Source organism: Lissotriton vulgaris, chromosome 2_1 (genome assembly GCF_964263255.1).
Source record: "Lissotriton vulgaris chromosome 2_1, aLisVul1.2, whole genome shotgun sequence".
NCBI lineage: Eukaryota > Metazoa > Chordata > Amphibia > Caudata > Salamandridae > Lissotriton > Lissotriton vulgaris.
In genome coordinates this window covers 353,591,390-353,608,557 of record NC_141687.1, presented here as the reverse complement: position 1 = coordinate 353,608,557, position 17,168 = coordinate 353,591,390, and positions in this window count along the sequence as shown.

Sequence of the window (17,168 nt, the reverse complement as noted above, 5' to 3'; positions counted from 1 at the left end):
CAAAGACGTTCTTGTACATGTTCATTGTTGACATACATAATTATTTGATAACGGATTAGTTCTTCTTCTAGTTGTCCGAATCTGCAGGACAAGGCTGATTTCTTAAAGTCTGATTCAAAATCCTCAATAGATTCTTGTTTCCCTTGTTTTCTTCCAAAAAATTTATGACGATCAATGGCAATGCATACGGAAGTTGAATAATACTTGTCCAAATCTTCCAAGACATGAAGAAATACATAAGGATCATCATCAGGATGTGTCTTTTTGTTGATAGAATTATATACTTTTAATCCTTGTGGATCTAGGGAGTGAAGAATAATTTTTTCCTTCCTTTTTTGTGTTAACTCTTCCTCTCCATCTTCTAACGCATCAATATAATTAAAAAAAATATTCCCTCCATTCAAGCCATTTGATAGGAGGATCTCCCTTAGTTAATAAGAACGACTGTGGAGGAGTAAGAGAAAATGTTTGTGCAGCACACATCCTAAATAGTTAAATAATTACACCATGAATGGAAATTCACACAAAACATTAAGAGGAGATGTAAGCCTAGTAAATGAGCATCATTCTCATATCATAGGTATTCAAAAAAATTGAGAAATAAAGATAATATAACATAATCTCAATTAAAAGAGTGTTAAGAGCAACTTGTTCATTAAAATATTCTTGAATTAAATCAATACCATCAATCCCATCCTTGTCGTCAAAATTGTTAAGTGAATAAGTCCGGAATCGATAAGTTTCCAAAGTTAATTTAATGAAGTCAAAAGGTTAACAGGCCAACACCTTATCAGCAGCTCGGCACAGCTGCTGCTTCAATCTCTCGCTGCTCCAACTGATCTCCTATGACACATGGAGATTCCATGTGTCATCAGTGATAAGACACGACACAGCTCGTGACATTTAAAGTGCAAGTAAAACACAACACTCATGTATGTTATGCGGGGTAAAATTGTGTGGAGCACAATTGGAAGCTGGGCTAAGGCAGGCACCCATTGATCGGAGGTGATTGTCTCCCAACAAGAGTGGAAATATCTTTGGTTCCTCCTGACAGGTGATGTATGATCAGGAAGTGTGGGCAAGTCAGTGGTTTGAAGCTGGGGCTTCTTTTCCAGAGCCTCCTCTGCCGCTGTCCTTGTTGCCCCTGTAACTCCCTCTTGAGTAACCCTACCTAGCTAGGAGTCATGGAAACCCTGCTGCTGGTGGTGGTGTGTTTGGGGTTGACTGATGGGTGTGCTCTTGCCTCTGCCCCCGGACTGTTACCTGTAAAAATTGCCCTTTGGGGTGGTAGACTACACAACACCCATAGACTTTACAATCTTGGTATCTTTTTTTATTTTCTCCAACACCTCATCCAGTTGGGTCCAAAAAGATGTTTACCATTGTATGGGAGTTGAGTAAGAGTTGCTGGTCTTCAAACTTTTGTAGGTTGAGCCCCCCAGCTGAATTTCTTTAGATGTTGGGCCCCCCACCACCTAATTCCTGGAATCAGGTACACTACATAATCGACTCGCATATCCTGGGCCATATCCATCAAATAATGTTCAGCACAATAAGAGTGTTTGGTAAACTGCAGGTTTGTGAGTGGGTGTGGTGAAATGACAGAGGCTTATTACACAGATCAAAATGTCATTTCCCAAGATAAAACATGCACAAATTGTTTTTACTAGGATGCTTTGTTTTACACATGACATAGATTGATAAAAACACCACCAACATAAATGTGACTGGTGTGCCTGTTTCTTGCCACAGAGATGTTCAATCTGTGGATGGATTTTTGCCACTGCCATCCTTAGGTTCTGCTCCACATACAGTCTTGAACTGTACTTCGTCTTTAATACCGCAAGTGCTGAGAACCCAATCTCACATAAATAGGAAGAGCTAAAAGGCAAGAGAGTTTTGTTAGCAGTTTCTCTCAAAGCTGAATATTCTGCTGACATTTTCAGATAAAACATGGACTGTAAAGGAGACAGTGTTGTCAGATGATTTTTCGAGCATTCGTTAGCTGAGAGATGGTACACGGGAAACAAATCTCCCCTAGAAATCATTAACAAATGTTTTAGGCAGCATTATAATGGGATAATTGCCCTCCAACCAGTTTTGGATCCGAAGACAACGTTGAAAGTCCACAGAGAGGAAGCAAAACAAACAAATAATTGAGAATGCCTTAGTGGTACGATAAGTTGCTTGCCTGAAGCAGTGGTGGTTTTGGACGCGCCCGGCGTTTGTTTAAAAAAAAAATAGAACTAATAATAAATGAATTATGTTGTCTATTTTACTTCAGAGCAATGTTGTCCGGCAGACTTTGTGGTGGCAGGGACATGTTAAGGATTTTGGGTGCCCTGGGCCAAAACTATTTTGGGGACCCTTGTTCAGTGCAGCTTTGAGTTTAAATGATTTACGTTCAGCTCTGCCATACCCTCTTTAGCCAGGCTACTAACAGTGCACAGGCACTATGGTCGAAATTCTAAAAGTGTTTACATCCAATATTCAGAGATAGTGATGTGTTTTTACTCTTGTAACAAAGCAGCAGCTCACTAATTTTACATCAAATAATATCTGGGATATCCTCCAATTTCTCATATGTGAGGACACGCTTGGATCTAAAAGAAACTTTTTTACGGTTGTTGCGTGAAACAAACATATTTCTCTGCAAATAGTAATAGACTCCCTCACATCAATCACATTAAAAAGAAATGATACAAAACAATATTTACAAGAATCTGTTTAAGAATTATTCCAGGCAAAAACACAGCTGTCTCTATCAAGGGCTCCCCTGGAAGGCTGGATTGCAGTGCTTGTAATGTCCTTTTGTAATTTAGGTCGAAATACTTGATGGGGCACGACATGCCCATACTTGTGTACATGGGCGCAACTAGTCCCGAACCTCGGGTGGGGGCTAACACTCCCAGCCACGGCTGGCCGTAGCACTTGTCGCACACCATACAACAGTCTTTTTGGCACCCCACCCCATTTTCTCCTTCTCCATAAATTCCCTCACTACCACTCACCAACGATGCACCTCATCTCTCTATTGAACCTTTCTGGCAAACATTTCATTTTTTATAGCGCTACTCATTGCTTACACACACTCAGTTCAGTGATCTGCATGGTACACGTTCTTTGTAGCAGTCACATTAAACCTCTGCGCTGTGTGGGTGGCAGGAGTGCCCATATGAGTGCACGGTGAGCCATGCGACAGTGTGAGAGTAGGGTAAGAGGAGTGATTTCGGGGTAAGTGAGGTGACCATATGAATTTGGGTGTGGATGTAAGTGGAGAGTGGGACGGATGAATGTATGGTTAGTGGGGGGCTTATTTGAGTGAGATTGCAGAGTGACCTGTGAGGGGGACAGGTGAGCAAGTGTCACATGAGGACAGGGTGAATACTGTGCTCCTGTGACTGCAGGGTGAACAGCGCAAGTCAAGTGCATTGTGAGTGCAGAGGGATCACTGTGAGTGCAGGGTGACCGGGTGAATGCACCGGGATCAGTTTGAGTGCAGGGTGAGCGTGAAAGTGAAGGGAGAGAATGAGGACCGAGTTGTCTGAATGCAAGGTGCAATCCCAGACACTTGAAGTAACTCAGCATGTATTGATGGCAGCTTAGGGTTTCAAATGGGTATTATGGCATTAATCATGGATCCATGTTGAAGGTAATAAATAATGTGCTGACCCTGCAGCAAACTTCCAGTCCTATAGTGAGGGTTGCCAGCTCATTATTTTGATGTCCCAGCCGGTACAAAAATAAGCAGTCACCTAAAGCTGTATTTTCAGCACTTGTATGCATACTTTGAACATCAAATATAAATAGAAAAAACTTTTAATTTTGTTTTGGAGCTGCCTTTTTGATCCATTACTGATAATAAAAGGGAACAAAGCCTGAAAAGTCATATTACAAATTAATACACACTTCTGTATTTATAATCATATTTAGTGTCAAGACAAGCAATTTGCAGGCTGTTTAAATTGCTGTCTGGCTGACTGGCATTTTGCGCGTGTGCAATTTTAAAAGAAACTGTCTCCTTTCTGGGAAGAGGTAACCCTTCCAGGAGGGGGTTAATTCATAGAGCTGAAATGCTTCAGCTGCAGTGGGAGACAGTGGGGCAGATTTATGAGGCCCTTGCTCCACGTTTACGCCGCTGTTGCGTCACGCAAGGCGGCGTAAACGTGGCGCATCCCTACGAACGATTTACAACGTGACGCATCTAGGCGGATGCGTCACGTTGTAAGGCCCTGCGCGCTTGTGGGCGTTCCGGCGCAGGGTGGGCGTTCCGGGGCAGGTGCGCCTCGCAAAAGTGGCTGAGTGAAATCTATGAGATTTCACTCAGTCACTTTTAAGCCAATGCTGCGTCAAAAGCCTGCGCCTGCTTGAAGCAGGCGTAGGTTTTGACGCAGAATTGTTAAAATGGGGCACCCCCGAGCGTTGCTGGAGCTGCGTCGCGCTTGCAACGCAACTCCAGCAATGCGCCACATTTCCGGCACAGATGCGTCACGCATCTGTGCCGTTTTTGCCCCATGGTGCGCCACATTATAAATGCGGCGCACCATGGCTGGCGGAGCTGTGGCGCACTGTGGCGCATGTTAACTGGCGCATCCCTGGGGATGCGCCAGTTAACATAAATCTGCCCCAGTATGTCTCTGCTTAAACTGAAAGAAAACCAAGACAGTCATTTCAGCTGCAGTGGGAAGCAAGGAGTCTCCTCTGCTGTGATATGGAATCGTTTCTTTCGGTTTTAGCAGAGGAGACTTCCTGCCTCTCACTGCAGCTGAAGCCTTTCAACTCTATAAATTAACCCTGGGAGGGTTAACCTGACAAAAGCATGGGCACTTTGTGCATTATCGATTTCCCCTCACTCCCCCCCTCCAACCATACTGAGTTCTCCAAAACTACTTGAGGCGCAGGAAACAAAGGTTAGATCAGATTGGAGTGCGCGCCCCCACTGAGATGGTGGTGCGCCCCCCAGGGGGGCGCGCCCCACAGATTAAAGAACTCTGCAGGATTTAAATCTATCTGATATAGATTCTTAATTCATAAGAACAACACAGTTCTTGTATAACCTGTTTACAATGAATTTGGTAATCTAACCCGGCTTAGTTTTGAACAAGCAGCAGCTTTCAACAATATACAGCCTAACCTGTTGCCAGTTCACCTTCATTATTACTGAGACATAAATCATCTACAAAATGCATTGATTCACAGTTTGGTGTGGGGATGAAAAATAAATCAGAATGGGGGTTGGAAACATGGGCAGTTATAATCAAACAACCATGAGGTTCTCCTTCCAGGGAGGGCACTAGAGCCACACCTTCAGTCAGATGGAGAATGTAATGCTAAACCCCATACATTCTAGACCTACTTTTACACTTTTTCTCAATGTAAGTGAATGGACGAAAGAACATGTGATAGAAACGAAACTAATTGATAGGCACTAATAAACAGGGATCAGGCACTTCGTGTGAGTAAAAGGCAAAAGGATCTTGGCCGATAGTAGCAGTTTCATGAGTAAAAGGCTGCCTACTAATTTCAGTGTCCTTGCTTTGTTGTGATATGCTTTCCCTGGAACAGCATATAAGTTTGAGCCTGGGTGGGCCTGAATCTGCTGAGGTTAGAAGTGGGACTTCTTTACATCTACTAGAAATCCTATGCTGACTAGCAGGGTTAGAGCTACCTGAGTGTATGCTAGACATTGCTGTCTTCTGTTGCTCTTGATCAGCCAATTGTTGAGATCTGGGAAAACATGGATGCCCGCTCTGCGTAAATGAGTGGCCACTGCAGCCAAACGCATGATAGGGACACTTGAAGCAGTAGTGACATTGAAATATAGTACAGTAAATTGGTAGTGCTGTCCTCTTTCCACACACCAAAGGCACTGGTGATGAGCTGGGTTTATGGGCATCTGGAAGAAGGCGTCCTTGAGGTCTAACAGCATCATAAAGTCCAGTTGTCGGAGCAACAGGATGACATTCTACAAGGTTGCCATGTGGAAGTGCTCAGACAGGATGTACTGACTGAGTGATTTGAGATCCGAGAGGGACCAAAGAGTACAGTCGTTCTCTGGAATAAGGAAACACAGGCAGTAACACCCATTCTAGTTGGTGTGGGGGTACTGGCTAGAACACGCCCTTTCGTAGGAGCACTTGGGCCTACTCTAGAGAGTAAGGTGATGTTGACTGAGTCCTCATTGTTAAGTGAATAAGTCCGGAATCGATACGTTTCCAAAGTTGATTTATTGAAGTCAAAAGGTTAACAGGCCAACACCTTATCAGCAGCTCGGCACAGCTGTTGCTTCCATCTCTCGCTGCTCCAACTGATCTCCGATGACACATGGACAAGACAGCTCGTGACATTTAAAGTGCACGTAAAACACAACACATCTCGCTCCTTTGACAATTAATGCTCATACAAATACAATACTCCCTCCTTCTGACAATTAATGCTCTTACAAATACAATACCATATTAATGAAATGAAATGAAATGAAAATAAAATTTGTAAAGCGTTTCAGTTGCTCTCAGGCGTCCAGGCGCTGTGACTAAACAGGATTGCCCTCAGACGAATAAACAAGGATTCTGGTTATTGAAACAAAAAAGTTTTAAGTTGCTTCCGAAAACTGGTTAAGTTGGAATTGCTTCTCATGTGCAAGGGAAGGGTGTTCCATAATCCTGATACATTATATGAGATTCTAAAGATTCTAGGAGTCTTAGCCAGAAATGCAGTTGAGGAACGAAGCGCCTTATTGGGAAGATAAGGAGAAATCAAAGAGTGGTTGATTTCTGGTCCCATTTCCCATTTTCCAAAAAGCCTGATGGGCGATACAGAGAGATTTGAACTTTACTCTGTCCTTGAAAGGCAGCTAGTGCAACGTTCTTAACCCCGCTTTTATAGATGTTGTTCGTGGGACTCCAAGTAACGCACAAGCAGCACAATTTTGAGCGAGCTGAAGCTTTTTTAGGGTGTAATCCGGTGTTCCAAGATACAGGGCGTTGTTAAAGCCCAAACGGGATTGGACAAGGCCCTGTATGATTATCTGCTTGGCCTCAAATGGAAGAAGGGGAAGGATTTTTTTGATCACCCTAAGGAGGCCAAAGCAGGTGGCCGCCACCTTGGTGGCCTGTGTGTTGAAGCTCAGTGACTTATCTAGCCATACCCCCAGGCTTTTGATGTTGTCTCTCGGGGCAGGGACTGTCCCCATGCTCGCGGGCCATAGCAGCTCCAAAGTGGAAGGGGCCGCCGGGCCCAAAAGCATGAGCTCGGTCTTGTCGTCGTTGAGCTTCAAACATGAGCTCATCATCCAGCTCCTCACCACCTCCAAACACACTGCTAGGTTAGACGGTGATTGGAGGCCACTCTTCTGCACAAGGGAGACCACCAGCTGGGTGTCGTCCGCATAGGTAATGATGTTAATACCATGCGGACGAACAATCCCGGCCAGCGGCCTCATATATGCATTGAAGAGCGTAGGGCTCAATGATGAGCCCTGAGGAACTCCACACCCCAAAGGCCTGCTTGCTGAGACGGATGTGCCATCGAAGACCTGGAAGGTTCTGTCAGATAGAAAAGACTTGAACCAGACCAGGGCTTCTCCAGACACTCCTAGGTCGGCGAGGCGGTTCAACAGAATTTTATGATGAACCGTATCAAAAGCGGCACTCAGATCGAGGAGGATCACTGCCACTGATCCCCCCGATCCAAGATCCGTCTCGCCTCCTCAGTCACAGCCAGTAGCGCAGTCTCTGTCCTATGTTTTGGGCAAAAGCCCATCTGGGAAGCATCGAGGAGATGATTTCCCTCGAGGAATTTCATCAAGGTGGTATTAATGTGCTTCTCCAGGATCTTAGATACCCATGGGAGCAGAGAGATTGGGCGGTAATTACTGGGGTTGGCTGGGTCAAGGGCAGGTTTTTTGAGTAAGGCCCGTACCATTGCATGCTTCCATGCCATAGGAACCATCCCACTCAACATGGAGGAGTTCAACAACTCCATGATAGTGGGGAGAATGGTTTCACTAGCCAACCCCAGCGAGCCCGGGGGAGCAGGATCACACAGTGAGCCAGATTTTATTTGCTGTGCTAGAGACTCCAGTATTTCCAAATTCAACAGTGGGAAGGAATCTAGTTTATTGTGAGGGAGAATTACTGTGTCCGAATCTAAGTCAGAACGTTGAGTAGATAATTCAGTGGCTGGATCTGGGAAGGAGAGATAAATGTTGTTTATTTTTTGAAAACAAAAGTCAACCAGCTCATTGCATCTTGACAGGGAATTGCTATTATCTACAGTGAGCGGGAGGGGTTTTATCAAGGAATTCACTATCCGGTATATTTCTTTTGGCTTAGATCTAGCCATTGTTATTTTGTCATTATAGTAGGATGCCTGTGAGGTTTTTATTGCAAGTTTGTAATTCTTGATAGCGTCCCTGTAAGTAGTCTTATCAGTAAGATTGTAGGTCATGCGCCACTTCCTCTCCAATCTCTTACAGGAGCGCTTTTTGTCCCTGAGTTCCTCTGTGTACCACGGTGCTGATTTACTCTGCCTCTTAGACCCAGATAGGAATGAGGGGAGAACCACATCTAGAGAGGTGGTAATCCATTCATTGTATTTGTTGTTATTTACCATTGGGTCATGGGAGAGCACAGGTCTGGCGGTGCTAAGAGTCTTTGTCCAATTATCTACAGAGAGTTTGGGCCAGTTGCGAACTTTCCGAGATGTAAAAGCAGACGAAGGCAGTTTAGTTGTGGTCCAAGTAAAGGCTATCAAAAAGTGATCCGACCACGGTAGGCAGCTAATAGTGCCCACTCTAAGTTGATTAGTATTACTAAAGATCGGGTCTAGGGGATGACCTTTTTCGTGCGTTGAAGAGGGGACTAGTTGCTCTAATTGAATGGCAGCCAAACCTGACATCAGCTCTAGTGCCGTGGGTTCTGACAGTTTATCCAAATGAACATTAAAATCTCCAAGTAAAGTAAAATTTGAGGGGGAAGTAACCAATTGAGAAACCACCGACAAAAGAGAGGTATTAAATTGTCCAATGGTTCCAGGAGGGCGATAAATGAGAATACCCGTAAAACTGGTGTTAGGGGAAAACTCAATCACAAAAGGAAGGCTCTCGCAATCCTCAATCTCCTCCGTCAGGCAGCAGCATAGATAGCTCTCTTTATAAATAATTGCAAGGCCACCGCCTCTACCCTGAGACCGATCTGCCCGCGCTATCTGATAACCAGGAGTAATGGCCTGTACCAGATCCGGCTGAGAGTGAATAAATAACAAATTAATCTAACACTAGTATATAGTTAAAAACATTCTTCCTAAATAAATGTAAATAAAAGGCTAAACATTTTGATAATCTAAAAATTGCTTTGACTAGACATTTTGATAATCTAAAAATTGCTTTTGAAAAGAGGTCTTTGAGTTAAAACAGCACACCACCTCCTTCAAACATATTAAAAATTATTTTTTTGTAAAATAATCATTTAAATAAACAGGGGGTTTAATAGCTCTCCCAAAGCTGCTCACATGAATATCATTTGAAGAGGAACCTTAATCATGATAATCTATATTTGTTGAATCAAACAAATCATCACTTCCAAGATTGGAAGGAAACACATCTTGTACCTGTTCTTGATCAAGCCAATGGAAACTCCTAGAAGTTTGATTATCGCAAGCATCAATCTTGCTCTCCAAATTTTGGTTGCATTTTACAATTCTTCCTGCATGCCACACTTTACCATCAGACAATCTGGCAGAATTTCAATTACCTTTAAGGGTATTGAAAACTTACTCGGATCCTTCTTTACTTTGAAAGGCAACTTAACTTTCACAACATCACAAACTTCTAAGACAACTTCCTTAGTATTATGTTTAGAGTCATAATGTCTCTTATATTTGATCTGATGTAACATAATGTTTTCCTTTACTTGTGCCGGAGACCATTCCAACAATTTAGAATGTTTCATCCAGCATTGGTTATCTTTAGTAAATGGTACTCGTCCTGTCATGATAGTAAAAGGACTAAACCCTGTGATAGAAGGTGTGATGCGATACATCTAAACCACTTTTTTGATTCCAATAATCCAATCTTGTCCTCTCAGATTGGCTAACTGAATGGAGTCTTTAATAACACGGTTAAATCTCCCAACCTCTCCATATCCGCTTGGATGGTAAATAGATGTGACCTTGTGAGTAATTCCATTCTGTTTCAAATACTCATTCATTCTGTGACACTTGAATTGAGCCCCATTATCTGTGGTAATGATTTTAGGTAAACCTTCTCTTTGAAATAAATCATTCATAAATTCTAAAATCAGCGTTATCTACAACTTTGATTTCAGGCCACTTAGAAAAATAATCTACAGCGACCAAAATATACTTGCTGCTATCATCCTTTGAATAAGGTCCAGTAATGTCAAAACCTAAAATTTCCCATGGCATTTCTGGGCATTGAATAGGATAAAGAGGAGGTGTGCTAATTTTCTGGGATTTATCAGAATTCAAACAAGCAGAACATGCTCTAACTGTTCTTTTAACTTCTGCATCAACCCGTGGCCACCAATATAGTTCTCTTAAGCACTTCTTTGTCTTAACTATACCAAGATGTCCTTCATGACATAGTTGTATATTTTTTTCTCTCAATTCTTTTGGAGGAACAATCTTTTCACCACGCAGAATATTGCAATCCTTAAGGGATAATTCACCACGTACCTCCCAGAATTGTTTCAACTCCTCACTCAATTAATTTTTATTTGGCGAACCTTCTACAATACATTCCTTAACTTTGACCAAAAGGTTCATCCTTTTCAACACTCCTTTCCCATTCTTGCGGGCTCACAGATAAATTATCCTCATTCTTCAAATCAACAGCAGCCACCTGCAAGTCATCCCAATTTTCAGTGGAAGACATTAAAGGCAATGGTAATCTACTTAAACAATCGGCTACTTGATTTTTTACATCGGGAATGTAAGAAAGAGTATACTTATAATCTAGTAATCTTACTTACATACTGGCAGTCTTTGGAGTGGCATTTAATAATCCCTCTGGAGAAAGAACTTTTACTAATGGTTTGTGATCACACCTTATCTCCACTTGCAAACCCCATATAAAACTCCTAAAATGTTCCACTCCCCAGACAATAGCCAATGTTCTCTTTCGATTACTGAATATCTCTCCTCTGCTGGAGAAAGAGCCCTAGACGCATAAGAAACTGCCATTTCTTTCCCATTCAACTCTTTCTGAGCTAATACAGCCCCCAACCCCTTTTGCCTTGCATCAGTTGTGATAATACATGGTAACTCTGGATCAAAACCTACAAGTTCCTTAGCCTCACTCAGCTCAATTTTAAGTTCAGTAAAATCATTCTCCAACTCATTTGTCCACAAGAAAGGTGACTTATGTTTTAGTAATTGACGCATATTGTATGTTTTTTCAGAAAAGTTTTTGACAAACTTACTATAAAATTTTATTAATCCTAAAAAGGACCTCAATTCATCTTTATTCGTGGGTGCAGGTGCGTCTCGAATGGCTTTTACAAGATTCATTTTAGGGTTAATCCCATCTGCTGATATCTCATGTCCTAGGTAATCTAAGGAACTAACACCAAATTTGCATTTAGATAACTCTGCAGTGAGTCTCCTTTCTTTTAAAATGTTTAACACCCCATGAACTCTCTTATCATGAACACAATTATTCTCTCCCATGATGAGAATATCATCTTGGAAAAATAGGACCCCAGGTAGATCATAGAAAAATTTGAGCATCAGTTTCTGAAAAACAGCAACCGCTGAAGCAAGGCCAAACGGCATGTGTAGGAAAGTAAAACACCCTTGGGGAGTCATAAATGATGTTAAACTCCTACTGTCTTCATGCAAAACAGCTTGGTGGTAAGCTGATGTCAAATCAACAACTGAAAACACTGTCATACCCTTAGTGAGAGATATTAACTCATTAATTTTTGGCAAAGGAAATATCTCAACGACAATATTCTCGTTGAGAGACCTCAAATCAATACAGAGGCAAACTTTGCCATCGGCCTTACGGGCTACGACCAAGGGCGCAATCCAATTTGAAGCCTCTACCTCCTCAATGATGCCATCATCAAAAAGGCGTTTCAGTTCTGTGTGTACTTCATTTCTAACAGCCCAAGGGATGTGCCGAGATTTATGAACTATAGGTTTAGCATCCTCTTTAAGAATTATTTTATGGACGTAACCATTCAACTAGCCAACTTCTTTTGAAAATACATCAGGAAATTATTTTTCTTATGCAAGATGATAATCCCTACTGGAATTTAAAACCATAACTTATTCAACTCCATTGGGATTAAGAATTATGTCTAATTTTCTTTGGTCAATCCATCCTAGTACTGGAGGACCATCTAAAGCTACGTAAAATTTTCCAATTGCTGATCTGCCTTTAAATTCAAAAGTGAGTTCTCTATAACCAACTAGGTCAATTTTCTCTCCAGTGAAACTTTCTGGAGATATGTCGGGAGAATTTAGGGTATGTCCTAACACTTTAACACATTTTTTTTCCCACAGTGCCTTTTCAATAATTGTGTATGGAAACCCCGAATCTGCAACAATTAGTGTCTCCACACCTCCAATGGTCATGGCACATACTGTTTTAGATTTGGAATTGATATCAAGAGTATTTACAGCATCAGTGATACCCAGAACACATTCTACGTTCTTATTCGAATTGTCATCATTTGAGAAAACAGAGGCAGAATCATTATAATCCTCTCTAACTAGAGTAACTTTTTTCTTCTTGATAACATTCCGTCGACATGCTTTGGTGAAGTGACCAACAAGACCGCACTGAAGACATTTTTGTTTCCTCCCAGGGCAGTTCTTAAAATTGGCTAAATGACTTTTACTTCCACACCTAAAGCATTTTAACTCTTTAACAGTATTATCTTTAGAAACAGGCATAGTAACAGACTTAGCTTTAGATTTAGAATTGGCCTTGCTTACTGTAGATTTTTCTTCTTCTTTAGGAGCTTCTGCAATTGCTTTTGCACATTTGTTATTAATTTCAGCTCTTTTAACTAAAGCAACAACATCAGATAATGCAGATTCACCATGTACCCAAAGATGTTCTTGTACATGTTCATTGTTGACATACATAATTATTTGATTACGGATTAGTTCTTCTTCTAGTTGTCCGAATCTGCAGGACAAGGCTAATTTCTTAAAGTCTGATTCAAAATCCTCAATAGATTCTTGTTTCCCTTGTTTTCTTCCAAAAAATGTATGACGATCAATGGCAATGCATACAGAAGTTGAATAATACTTGTCCAAATCTTCCAAGACATGAAGAAATACATTAGGATCATCATCAGGATGTGTATTTTTGTTCATAGAATTATATACTTTTAATCCTTGCGGACCCAGGAAATGAAGAATAATTTTTTCTTCCTTTTTTGTTTTAACTCTTCCTCTCCATCTTCTAACGCATCAATATAATTTAAAAAACATTCCCTCCATTCAAGCCATTTGATAGGAGGATCTCCCATAGTTGATAAAAACGACTGTGGAGGAGTAAGAGAAAATGTTTGTGCAGCACACATCCTAAATAGTTAAATAATTACACCATAAATGGAAATTCACACAAAACATTAAGAGGAGATGTAAGCTTAGTGAATGAGCATCATTCTCATATCATAGGTATTCAAAAAAATTGAGAAATAAAGATAATATAATATAATCTCAATTAAAAGAATGTTAAGAGCAACTTGTTCAATAAAATATTCTTGAATTAAATCAATACCATCAATCCCATCCTTGTCGCCAAAATTGTTACGTGAATAAGTCCGGAATCGATAAGTTTCCAAAGTTAATTTATTGAAGTCAAAAGGTTAACAGGCCAACACCTTATCAGCAGCTCAGCACAGCTGCTGCTTCAATCTCTCGCTGCTCCAACTGATCTCCTATGACACATGGAGATTCCATGTGTCATCAGTGATAAGACACGAGACAGCTCGTGATATTTAAAGTGCAAGTAAAACACAACACTCATGTATGTTATGCGGGGTAAAATTTTGTGGAGCACAATTGGAAGCTGGGCTACAGCAGGCACCCATTGATTGGAGGTGATTTTCTCCCAACAAGAGTGGAAATATCTTTGGTTCCTCCTGACAGGTGATGTATGATCAGGAAGTGTGGGCAAGTCAGTGGTTTGAAGCTGGGGCTTCTTTTCCAGAGCCTCCTCTGTCGCTGTCCTTGTTGCCCCTGTAACTCCCTCTTGAGTAACCCTACCTAGCTAGGAGTCATGGAAACCCTGCTGCTGGTGGTGGTGTGTTTGGGGTTGACTGATGGGTGTGCTCTTGCCTCTGCCCCCGGACTGTTACCTGTAAAAATTGCCCTTTGGGGTGGTAGACTACACAACACCCATAGACTTTGCAATCTTGGTATCTTTTTTTATTTTCTCCAACATCTCATCCAGTTGGGTCCAAAAAGATGTTTACCATTAAATGGGAGTTGAGTAAGAGTTGCTGGTCTTCAAACTTTTGTAGGTTGAGCCCCCCAGCTGAATTTCTTTAGATGTTGGGCCCCCCACCACCTAATTCCTGGAATCAGGTTCACTACATAATCAACGCGCATATCCTGGGCCATATCCAGCAAATAATGTTCAGCACAATAAGAGTGTTTGGTAAACTGCAGGTTTGTGAGTGGGTGTGGTGAAATGACAGAGGCTTATTACACAGCTCAAAATGCCATTTCCCAAGATAAAACATGCACAAATTGTTTTTACTAGGATGCTTTGTTTTACACATGACATAGATTGATAAAAACACCACCAACATAAATGTGACTGGTGTGCCTGTTTCTTGCCACAGAGATGTTCAATCTGTGGATGGATTTTTGCCACTGCCATCCTCAGGTTCTGCTCCACATACAGTCTTGAACTGTACTTCGTCTTTAATACCGCAAGTGCTGAGAACCCAATCTCACATAAATAGGAAGAGCTAAAAGGCAAGAGAGTTTTGTTAGCAGTTTCTCTCAAAGCTGAATATTCTGCAGACATTTTCAGATAAAACATGGACTGTAAAGGAGACAGTGTTGTCAGATGATTTTTCGAGCATTCGTTAGCTGAGAGATGGTACACGGGAAACAAATCTCCCTTAGAAATCATTAACAAATGTTTTAGGCAGCATTATAATGGGATAATTGCCCACCAACCAGTTTTGGATCCGAAGACAACGTTGAAAGTCCACAGAGAGGAAGCAAAACAAACACATAATTGAGAATGCCTTAGTGGTACGATAAGTTGCTTGCCTGAAGCAGTGGGGGTTTTGGACGCGCCGGGCTTTTGTTTAAAAAAAAAATAGAACTAATAATAAATGAATTATGTCGTCTATTTTACTTCAGAGCAATGTTGTCCGGCAGACTTTGTGGTGGCAGGGACATGTTAAGGATTTTGGGTGCCCTGGGCCAAAACTATTTTGGGGACCCTTGTTCAGTGCAGCTTTGAGTTTAAATGATTTACGTTCAGCTCTGCCATACCCTCTTTAGCCAGGCTACTAACAGTGCACAGGCACTATGGTCGAAATTCTAAAAGTGTTTACATCCAATATTCAGAGATAGTGATGTGTTTTTACTCTTGTAACAAAGCAGCAGCTCACTAATTTTACATCAAATAATATCTGGGATATCCTCCAATTTCTCATATGTGAGGACACGCTTGGATCTAAAAGAAACTTTTTTACGGTTGTTGCATGAAACAAACATATTTCTCTGCAAATAGTAATAGACTCCCTCACATCAATCACATTAAAAAGAAATGATACAAAACAATATTTACAAGAATCTGTTTAAGAATTATTCCAGGCAAAAACACAGCTGTCTCTATCAAGGGCTCCCCTGGAAGGCTGGATTGCAGTGCTTGTAATGTCCTTTTGTAATTTAGGTCGAAATACTTAATGGGGCACGACATGCCCATACTTGTGTACATGGGCGCAAGTAGACCCGAACCTCGGGTGGGGGCTAACACTCCCAGCCAGGGCTGGCCGTAGCACTTGTCGCACACCATACAACAGTCTTTTTGGCACCCCACCCCATTTTCTCCTTCTCCATAAATTCCCTCACTACCACTCACCAACGATGCACCTCATCTCTCTATTGAACCTTTCTGGCAAACATTTCATTTTTTATAGCGCTACTCATTGCTTACACATACTCAGTTCAGTGATCTGCATGGTACACGTTCTTTGTAGCAGTCACATTAAACCTCTGCGCTGTGTGGGTGGCAGGAGTGCCCATATGAGTGCACGGTGAGCCATGCGACAGTGTGAGAGTAGGGTAAGAGGAGTGATTTCGGGGTAAGTGGGGTGACCATATGAATTTGGGTGTGGATGTAAGTGGAGAGTGGGACGGATGAATGTATGGTTAGTGGGGGGCTTATTTGAGTGAGATTGCAGAGTGACCTGTGAGGGGGACAGGTGAGCAAGTGTCACATGAGGACAGGGTGAATACTGTGCTCCTGTGACTGCAGGGTGAACAGCGCAAGTCAAGTGCATTGTGAGTGCAGAGGGATCACTGTGAGTGCAGGGTGACCGGGTGAATGCACCGGGATCAGTTTGAGTGCAGGGTGAGCGTGAAAGTGAAGGGAGAGAATGAGGACCGAGTTGTCTGAATGCAAGGTGCAATCCCAGACACTTGAAGTAACTCAGCATGTATTGATGGCAGCTTAGGGTTTCAAATGGGTATTATGGCATTAATCATGGATCCATGTTGAAGGTAATAAATAATGTGCTGACCCTGCAGCAAACTTCCAGTCCTATAGTGAGGGTTGCCAGCTCATTATTTTGATGTCCCAGCCGGTACAAAAATAAGCAGTCACCTAAAGCTGTATTTTCAGCACTTGTATGCATACTTTGAACATCAAATATAAATAGAAAAAACTTTTAATTTTGTTTTGGAGCTGCCTGTTTGATCCATTACTGATAATAAAAGGGAACAAACCCTGAAAAGTCATATTACAAATTAATACACACTTCTGTATTTATAATCATATTTAGTGTCAAGACAAGCAATTTGCAGGCTGTTTAAATTGCTGTCTGGCTGACTGGCATTTTGCGCGTGTGCAATTTTAAAAGAAACTGTCTCCTTTCTGGGAAGAGGTAACCCTTCCAGGAGGGGGTTAATTCATAGAGCTGAAATGCTTCAGCTGCAGTGGG